Consider the following 11,445-nt stretch of genomic DNA (forward strand, 5'->3'; position numbering starts at 1 on the left):
AAACAATAAGCCATACGAGTATGAATATTTGGCTTATAGCTTTTTAAATAAAAATTAATATTTCAAACTTTATCTTTATAATTAAACACTTGAAATGTATCCAACACAACAAAAAGAATAAAAAGCAATAAGCATATAATGTGAGCAATTGTTGAGGAGAATGATCATGTAATATAAAATATTCAATAGTTTTCTGAACAGTTTTTAGGAGTGAGCGTGGAAACCAACAGAATTCTAATATCTGTTAAATACCTAAACTTATCCATAGACTGTACTAACTACATTTTTTTATATAGTGTTCATTTTTTAGCATACCATAGGCAGTGAGTCAAAATATTCAGAAAAGCTGAATAAAGTTTAATTGAAGAAGGAGAATAATAAAGAAAGGCAATGTTTACATTGGTGTAGCCCTTTTTTTTCCTCTTTCCATTTATATACATATAAATTCCAACTACTCTTGCAAGTCACCTTTATTGATTACAGAAACAAGCGTGCCTCTCTGCATCTGCCCTTCTTTACTTTTCACAGCTTCCATATTACTACTTCATTATTCCTCAGCCTTCTCCACACATAGTATTTCTATGCACAGGGACATTCATGTGGATAATAAATTGGGAGACCATCCCAAAAATATCTCATCTGCAGGTTTGTTGTCACTCTACTTAACTCAGATGAAGTATATTACCTGGAAGAAGTCTCCTGTTTAAGTTCAAGCAATCATTATGAGATTGATATCAAATGTGCTCTTGGACGACACATAGGACAGTCAATATTCATAGCTAGGGATGAAGGTGGCTAAAAGAAGAACTAAAAGAAAGATTTGGAAAAGATTGGAAGAAAGAGTGATGTCATCTCAGGGATAACGTAAGAAGTAAGAATCAATTGGGTGAAACTCGAGTTTATAGAAATGATAGAAGAGCTTTCACATTTTTCAGAATTTCACATATATCTTCTCTTCCTGATTGGAGCTGATATTTCTCCAAGTCTACCCTGACAATACATGATGGTAAGTGAAGTACTGATATCAAGAAGTAATCCCTCTCATTTTCACAGTCGTAGGATCCAGAAAAAGACAGTGCTGCCCTAGTATCCAGAACCAGAAACATGAAGTAAAATACAATCCATCTTTGGCTAAGACCTCAGTATCCTAACCTCTCTTCACTTAAGGATTACTCAATATTTGGCTGGAGAAGCCTATAGTTGCCCCCAGAAGTGTGAAATAATTTTACTCCTAAATCCTTGTGATATGCTTTGTAAAAGGTAGAGGTGAATTATTAGTAAAAAAAAAATTAATATTATAGTAAATGAGAATAGAATTTGCAATTTTATACCATTCATTGAGTTATAAATTGTTTTTGTTCTTTTATCAACTCTGTTCTAATACTAGAAAAAATATATTTTTGAGAAAACAAAATTGAGTTTATTGTAATAAATGTGCCAGTACAACACATACAAGCACATGAAATTGCTGGTAAGGTACTCTTTTTTAGTTGAGCAACTGAAACACAGCTAATATATTTCCAACCCACATGTAGGCTAAACTCACCACAAATTTGAAGTTCACTACCTTCATCTCAGATTAATCTGGAGTTCTCAAAGAAAAGCTCACATGTTCTTCTAATCCACAGTCTTCTGCTGTCTATACAGGCTCCCTCTTCTTCATATTTGTAGGTAACAAAGCTTTTTAGAGAAGTTTTACTTCTGTCAAATCCCTTATAAGAATGCCAATACCTTGGACAACTGTTCCATATCTGGAGATTCACAGACTCTAGTGTTCAAAGCACCAGGACAAGGTTCTGTGGAGAGGCAGAGAGTTCCTCCCCACAGCCATAGCATGTATCATTACCAGATCCTCCTAAGGAGATGCATTTTGGCCCAGAGTTGCTCGAAGTGCCTCATGAACATAGTCTTATCAGATTCTGCCTCTAACCTCTCTCACTCCACAAGCAATAAAAACCAGTCCAAGAGTCAAGTATAAGTAGATGTCACTCTAATCCCTTTCTTCCTCTGAGGAATAACATATCTAAACTAGAATAGTTATGTTATTATAAGTCAGTCTTTAAGTAATGTATGGATTTATTAAGGATTTTTAAATACTAATAGCTGTAGTAGCACGGCAAGGTAATAAAGAGAATGGCAAAACTTAAATATAAAAAATTAGACTTCAATCTCTTGTTAAATATACTGTAATTTTGAGTTGTCTAAATTGGGATTCCTTGCCAATATTCCATATGCAGCAGGGTTGATCTCACTAATTTTGTGTGCTTTAAAACAATTTATCTCTCTGTGGCCCCCTCTTGCTTTTGCTAAGGAACTTGCTCTTTTTCATTTGGAATCTTACCCAGTGGCCCATCAAATTGCTTATTTTTTACAACTTCTGCCCTCACACATTTTTGGCATTTCTGACCTTAGACATGGGCCAGCAGTTTTTCAAGTGAGATTTGGAAAGGACAAGGTGTATTTCAAACACTTAGCCCAGATACACACACACATGCACACACACACACACACACACACACACACACACACACACACACGCAAACACACGCCCTACCCCTACCCCACAAAAGCTTGTTTTTTGCCATGGTAATTAATTGTTTTATAATGCATATATACTGGGCTCTTTGACTACTCTGTATAAATGACAAAGGGGTAGGCTTTTATCTTTGTTTAATATGAGTCTCTATAGAGAAAAAATAGAAAGATTGAATGGAAATAAAGGAAATACTAAGACAGACCCATACTCTTGGCAGCTAGGCAAGGGATGAGAAGACCTTTGTTTCCATCATGGATACACTTAAGAGTGCATGCTTTTAATCCAGGATAATTGCATTGACAAAGTGACCATCTTAAATATCATTTTCATTTTATAGGACAGTTCAATGATGGGACATTCTTTTTTTTTTTTTTAAATATCCTTGCTTATTTATGCCACTTTATCCCACACATTCTGTTCTTTGAAATCTTATAAGAGAGGATAAACAAAATCAAATAAAGAGTGTTACTAAAATTTTAATACAATGTAAAATCAATTACTACCTATTTGTCCATACTTATTTTCAGTGTCAAGGCAAAATACTATTTGCCTAATGTTTTACACCTTTGTCATTATTTAGTCTACATCAGAATTTGGTTTTATCAGAAATATTCTGTTGTCTTTCAAAGTGCTTATTTTCATTTCATTGCTATACTACACACACAATAAATATTTTCATATATTATATATACATATATATAATCTGTGTAAAACTTTTTCCAATTTACAAAAAAAAATGTTTTTTAACATTTATTCTCTCAGTTGTAGTTTACAATAATTCTGTGATTCATGTTATTATTCCTCTCCCAAAGTTGAGGAAACTAAAATTCTGATAGGTTAAATCTACTTGCACATGCCAACCTCAGAACTTAAATCTTTTAAAAGTAAATCTTTCATATCTTGCAATAAAACACAGCACTTAATTGCTTACATTACTTAAAGTCCTTTTAGGTTGGTATTTCCCTAGATGAATAAGTTAAATCTTTTCAGATCCTTGAATGTGTAGCTGATTGTATTATCAGTAGGTTCCACTTACACGGATTAAATTTGTGTTTTTTTAATCTCCTGTAGCAGTTAAGTGCCAACTATTATTCAGCATAGTCCAAGACAGAATTTCAGCCTGTACTCAACCAAAGATAGCTTTTTTTAGAAGTGTTGATTATTTTAGAATCCTCTTTTTAGTCTACATGATAAGGCTTTTGGGTAAATAACCTGGTGGTAAAGGAAGATGGGAATAGCATGATGTATTTCAAGGTTTTAAAAAGAAAAGAAACCTTCCCTCTAAAGAATGAGTGGTCACTGGAGACCCCAGTAATCAACTAAACTATCTATTAACTCGGAGAGTAACTGGATCTGTAAACTAAAATATCTAATTTCTTAGAACTTTGTCTTTTAGAGTTGCGGATAAATGGGACATAAAGGTCTGACTATTGAATATAACAGTATAAATTAATTTTGTTTTCCCAAATAAAAGCACCACTACAGACTTTCCTTCTACCTAGGAACAATATTTATTTCATGCTTTCAACCTTGACCTTAGGAATAGCAGTTGTTCAATTCTTGTTATTGTCATTGTTTGTATATTATTTTGGTGTTACAAATTTTAGATGCAGAGAATTGAGTTAATCAAATTTCAAAGCTATGCACATTATCACCAAAATTTATACTGGGCTCCTCTCTTATTCATTTAGTTATTACTACATATTCCTATTTTTTACTCCCATTTATGTGTATGTGTATCCAAGAAAATATTATTCTGCTTTGATTTCATTCTCCTTTTTTGCTTATTTTTACCTGAGACTCTGTATTTTAAGATCTATTAATGTTCTTTGTATAATAACACAATATTTCTAATGGCTTTGTATTTTTTTATGTGCATCTACCATTTTTGACATGTCCACCACTTGTCAAAGAATCAAATAGTCCTTAAGCAGCAGTGACTAATTGGTGGACCTACCAGTCTGCCATAGATTTGTCCAGTAAGGACAAGACATAATAAGCCCACATACACTAATAGCATAAGAAAGATCAAAAGGTTGTCAGTTACTTGTGGCCCACAGAAGTCATTAAAATTGAGGAAACAGATGGCAGATGACATAAGCTGTGGGTTACTCAGTCACTGAGGATCAAATTCTACAATATAGTTAAGAGACTTTATAGCCTGTGATGCGCCTAAGGGATATTAGCAAAGGAGCATACCCTATGCCTCACTAAAACCAAGGAGATACATAAGAAACCTTCTGCAAAATAGAGTGCTTCTCTGGCACACACAAGGAATTTTTGGCAACTACGCATAACACTGTCTATCTCTTTATGTTCTGGAGAAGACTTAAGGGCATTCTGCTAAGGCTTGGGTCAGATTGGGTTTGAGCTTGTCAATACCACCTATGTGGAGACAAGCAAATTCAAAAGAATGATATGGCAGAGCTATTCCCTACACCACCCCACGCATAGGTACTAAGCTTGCATATAGCTTCCTACAATCTTGCTCATATCTCTTCATATAGCTATGTAAGACAAGAAAAGTCAAATTTATGCTTATATTTAATTCAACTGAGTTGTATCAGATTTTTCTGAAGAATGTATTTATGCTTAGCATTAGTATATAAAAGTTTTATGTATCTTCTACACTCCTGCCAGCACCTAACATTGTCTAGATTTCTAAATATTACACATTTAACAGGTGTAAAGTGATTATCTGCATGTCATTAATTACTAATGAGTTTGTGTGTCTCTTTATATGTTTGTATCCTATTTCTAAACATTCCATTTTGTTTCATTGAGTTATTTATCTTTTCTTGTGCCAACACCACACACCACACATTCTTAACTCTGGCTTCTTTTGCCTTCCAATAGTGTTATTTAGTTTCCCTCCTTTTCTTCTCTTTTCTAAGATTGAATTCCCTCTTGAACAACATTTCTATCAAATTCTGCTTCTAACCTCTCACTCTACAGGTGCTTCAAACCAGTCAGAGAAAAAGATGCGACAGATGCCAGATTTATTTATCCACTTTCTTACTCATTATTTCCATAAAGCTAAACACTTAGCATCTCAAAATATCAAGTCTAATATGCTCTGAATATTCCCCATTGCAAACATGGTCAACTCACAGTCCTTATATTAGTAAATGACAGTTCCACACATACAATTCCTAAGGCAAACGTATTTTGAAGTTACTTTTGTGTTCCATCTTTCTTTCACAACATACAATTCATTGTCTCACCAGCAAATTTCATTAGTTATTTCTCTGCTGTCTATATTGCCAGTTTTTGACAACCATTGTAACCATGTTCACTTCAATTTTATGATATCTGATACACATTTTCCTAATAACATATTTTGTTTTTGTTTCATTTTTGTTCTTTGCTTGAATAATCACTATTCTATACTAAACAGAAGATAATTCATTATATTTTAAGGACAAAGTTTGATGCATTCTTTTTAAAATCAGGAATGAGACAAGGATATCAGGTATTGCCACGACCATTTAACATAGCATTTGTGGTTTTGATTAATGCCCTGAGGAAAAAAATAGCTGTAAATATTGATAGAAAATAAAATCATTATTTGTAGATGCTATGATCAGCTAATTAGAAAAAAAAAAGCATAATCTATAGATCAACAAATAGCAATAATAAGAATTCAAAGGAGAGGTTGCTGCTGGACATTCAAATTAGGGAGTTTTTGATTATAAAATTTACTTCAACTATCGAATTCAATGTTCACGAAGGGAACAATGCAAATGTAAAAGAAGTTTAAGACCAAGTCCTGAGGCATTTAAACATTTAGAAGTAGAGAACATTGTACAGAACTCTGAAAGGAGCCTAGAAACAAGTAGCCAGAAAGTTAGATAAAAACTACTACAATGCGGTTCTGCAAACAAGAAAAAACTGTCTCAAGGAGTGAGTGACCAAGTATATCATTCATTACTGCTAAGTCAAAGAAAATAGAGACAAAGGACTGTCATTGGATTTGGCAGTGTTGATATCATTGGTGATCCTAAGAAGAGTAATTTTGGTTAATGGTGGAAGAAAAAAATGAAATTAAAATAATTATGAGGGATAAGAGAATTATAGACATAAGTATAATAACTTCTTTGATGAGTTTTGTTTATTTATTTTTCAGGATGAGGCAAAGCACAGCTTATTTATTTGCTAATGAAATCAGTGCAGTAGAGAGAGAAAAATGATATGCAAGAGATAGTAAACAGAAATATTGATGACATGACCTTATTGTATATTGGTTCTCTGAGAAACATACAGTGCAATGCAGATTTTTGTATTTATTTTCAAATTATTGGAGAGTGCTCTCAGGATTAGGACCTGTGGGTAAGGTGGACTTCATGAGTATGTGCCCCATGTGTAATTGTCTAAAGCCCCATGCTTAGAAAAGCCCCACGCTCAGTTTTATGCTTCTGCTGTCACTATTTTAAAATTGTTTAATTTGAACAAAAGGTTCCACAATCTGACTTTGCACTGGGCCCTGTAAATTATATAGCCAGTGCTATATAATTAACGAAATACAAGGAAAATATAAGGGAAAAGGGAAAAACATATTACAAATCTCAAATAAAAATTTTATACAAGAATTATAGTTTTCATATATGAACCAAATTATTTTGGAACACACTCTGAGCAGGCGATGATCAAGCGAATCCATGTGATTTTTATGGTAAGGACAATCTCTGTGAGAGGCACAGATATCTTGGTTTAAATAGCCTGGTAGAGTAGAGAAGAAAATGTAATCGTAAATAATTATTTGATTCTTTAGCAAAGATGAATGAAATAAATAAATAAAATTACATAGTCCAAATTCTGCTTAAAGATTTCTAATTTTTAAAATCGAGCAGTGAAAAAAAAATGAATACAAAACTAGAATTACCAATGAGAATATCAGCGTGCATCTTGATAATGTAAAATTAGTGGTAGAGTGGACAAAGTCAGGATGCATAAAACAGTATGAGAGATGGAAAAAGGGATTAGACTTTGAATACCTACATAATGGTTAAGTCAGTGGAAAGATAAAGACAATAAAAAATTAAAAACAGTGTAACAAATAGCTGCATAGATAGCAAATTGAATGTGGAGACATAAGGAAGACAAGTAATGAACATAACGTATCTACCATTGGAAAAAAAATCAACAAATAAAAGTACACATGGTTTATTAAGTATTATCTCAGTGATAAAAAAGTAAAAATCCATTCTGGATAATACAAATTGGAGTAAGGAAAGTGAGAAGGGTAGCTCTCTATATTAAGGATATTTATAGTATTTTCCTATATTATTTTGATAAAACGGTTTTTTAATTAAAACAGCAAAATAAGCAAATACATAATAGAAAATATCAGGTAATTATATATTCCGATATGGAAGGATGTCTTTGCTGTGTTGTTAAGTAAAAAGTTAAAGAAAAGTTTGTAAAATATAAACCCATTTTTTTAAACTACAGGTGCATATTATGTAACTGTGCATAAATAAAATTCTGGCAAAACATACTTGATAAAATGAGTGATGATTACTAATAGAAATAGGAAATAGAAAAATGATGAGGGCTATAGAAAAGGAATTGTACCATATACTTCAGAAGCATTAAGAGATTTTTCAACAAAATTTTTCATCATTTAAATTTAAAATTATCAAAATTTTTATGAGAATTAAAAAATCATCCTAAATAATTTAAAATCACATTACTATAATAAAGTTTATGTTTACAAATTGGATAATCTTCAAGACTAATAAGTAATGTGGATATCCAATTGTCTCAGTATTATTTGTAGAAAAAAACATATCTTTTCTCCTTTGAATTATCTTGGCACCATTGTTGTCTAAAGTAAATGTGAGAAATTATTTCTGAATTGTCAATTCTATTCCTCTGAGTTACAAGCTTATCCTGTGGCAATACTACAGTATCTTGTTATCATAGTGTTATAGTAAGTTCTGAAATTGGGTAATGTAAATCCTCCAACTTTGCTCTTATTTTTCAAAATAATGTTGAGTATTATGTGTCATTTGAATTACCATATACATTTTAGGATAAGGTTGACAATTTCTACAAAAATTCTGCTGGAATTTTCAAAATGTTTTGAATTTGTAAATCAATTTGAGAATCGCCATCTTGACAATAATGAGTTTTCCAATCGCGTTAAGTGATTTTTTTGGTAACTTTCTTTTCTTATATTTAGTTTTAGTAGAAGTGTGTGTGTATATTCCTTTGCAGTTTTCTAATAACCAGATCATGTCTTCTGCAAATAAAGCTCTATCCATCTTTTCCAATCTAGATAACTAGATGTCTTTATTTATTAATTTATTTGCTCTAAAACCTCTAGTAAAATTTCTAATTAATTAGATTTAACTTTATCATTTGAACTATCATGAGAACACATCCTGCCCTCAAGCACTAAGCCCTTTGTTGTATTTACCAAACTGTGATTATTTCATCATATGGAGTTAATGAGGTTATTGTTAAATAATAATAATCTTAGTCCAAAAATCATGTTACATTGCAGATAATACAAATATTACAAATATTAACAACTTACCTATTACTTGTCATCCCAAACTCATAGTAAATCTGAGATATTCAATTTGTATATTTGAAATTAAGTTATAAACTGCCAGACTCCTTGTGATTATATATTAATTTCTACTGTTATTATTATGCATGTTATAGACAGAAAAATTTTGACATTCAATAGACCAATATACATTTTTTAGTGTTATTATGCCAGAACCTGGACTAGGCCCTCATCATCTCTCACATATATTATTGCAATGATTTCCTAACTCATTTCCTTACTTGCAGTCTTTCTGTCATGTGATCCAACTTCAACATAGATGCCATATTTGTCTTTTAAAGAATTATACATAACCATATCTGCCCTTTGATTGAAATCTCTAGAGAATATCTGCTGTAAAAAAGAAATAGAGAGAATGGAAAAAAATCCCCTAACAAAAGTACTAAGCATGTTATTATTTGACCCAAGCTTACTATCTAACCTCATGTCCCACTATACAGCAATTTCTTCAATAGAAAGTCTATACCCTATCATGCATGGGTATCACTTAGTAAAATTTGTATCCATTAAGGAATATATAAAATATACAGAAACTGTAAAGCTGTTTTTGAACAATATAACTTGAATATTTTTCCATGTGGCGCATATACAAAAATTTTATTTTCATTTAAGTTATTAAATGTTATTAATTTCTATATACTATTCTATAATATAAATATACCTATAAATGAATATTTCAGCCATTCTCTTAATCATAAATATTTAGATTATTTCCAATTAAACTCTTAAAAAAATTTTAAATATATACACATACTTAAACTTTAGAAAGTGTTTAAAAATTAAGCACATATGTTTGTTTAAAACACATACAGAAAAAAGTCTTAAAAGAAGATCTGAAAAAATATCCACCAAAATAATAAATGTGATTATCCCTGGGTAATTAGGAATGATCATTAAAGGAATTTAAGCTTTGTCAAAGTATACTTATAAGCCTATATATGAATTCATTATTCATGAAAATAGTTTTGAAACATAAACTAAGCTATAAAAAAAGTGTCTTTAAACATCTGTAATCTAAAAGAAAGAAAAATCATTCATAACAAAATTTTTGGTTCCCTTATCATCTGTGGCATAGATTTGCTAACTTTGAAAGAAAGAGAATTGACTAAACGTACCTAAATGGTGGCCACCAGAAATATTCTTTACTAATTTTCCAATTCCTGACAGCATTTCTCATAGCTGTAGCAATTTTCCTTAGTGTTCATGAAGTTGTTCATATCACTGACCTATAACAGTTTGTCTATTAATGTCTATGCCATGTTACCCTGAATAAGCCCGGTTCCATCTGATTTCAGAAGATAAGCAGGGTCAGGCCTGGTTAGTACTTGAATGGGAGACCACCTAGGAAGACCAGGTGCTGTAATGGTAAAAAGTAAAAAATAAAACAAACAAACAAATAAAAACAATTTGTCTGTTAATAAACTATTTTTGTGGGTAATGAGTTTACTATTTATGAAATCTTCATTACATTACACTGATTTAAAGATACAACACTGCCAATAAAAGATGGTATTGATACGAAGCAGTGCATATCCTTAACCTTAGAATAGACAAAAATTTCATTAAACCAACTGCCTAGTCTTTTCAGATAGTTGAATGAAAATATAGACTTTGAAAAAATTTCCTATTAATATTGTTATGAAATAATGTATGGTTCAATAACAGGAGTTATTAGGCTATTTATTTCAAGAAACATTATACATCTAGAAAATGAGAATTTTGTCCTCAACTATTGTCTTCCTGGACCAGTGCTTAGATACAGATTACCGCCAATTACATGTCTAATGGTCTACATTGGCAGTTATTACTGGATTAAGATTTGTCATTACAGTTTGCAAATGACCAATTCCCCTTCACAATTGTGTAGTCATTATTGTCGAAATGAACATCAGCATAACCACTTAAACACATTGTATGTTTTCTTTTCCTTTTCACAAAACAAATGATCTCTAAAATCAGCTATTACCATGGCTAATGAACACTTTGTCACAACATAAAATTCCCCTGAATTCCTCTCTGGACCAATCTCATTAAGTGCAATGCGTAACATACTTGAAATATCTGAGTTATGATCCAGCAGCACTGCTTTCTACGTTCGAGGCCTGTCAAGAAACAGTTAAGGACAGAAAATAGATTCCTTAATTTCATTATCTCTCTCACTCTCCACTCTCTATATTTACTAAGTTATCAAATAATGCCTATTATGTTCTCCTTTTCCTTTCCCCTCATTCCTACTTTTAAAATCATTGCTTTTATCCTCATGTTTTGAGTGTGAAAATCCTCCTAGTTTTTCTTGTTATGCTGTGGCTTCCCTTATCTAGTTAAAATGTGC

Source organism: Pteropus vampyrus, unplaced genomic scaffold (genome assembly GCF_000151845.1).
Source record: "Pteropus vampyrus isolate Shadow unplaced genomic scaffold, Pvam_2.0 Scaffold21, whole genome shotgun sequence".
In the NCBI taxonomy this organism is placed as follows: Eukaryota; Metazoa; Chordata; class Mammalia; order Chiroptera; family Pteropodidae; genus Pteropus; species Pteropus vampyrus.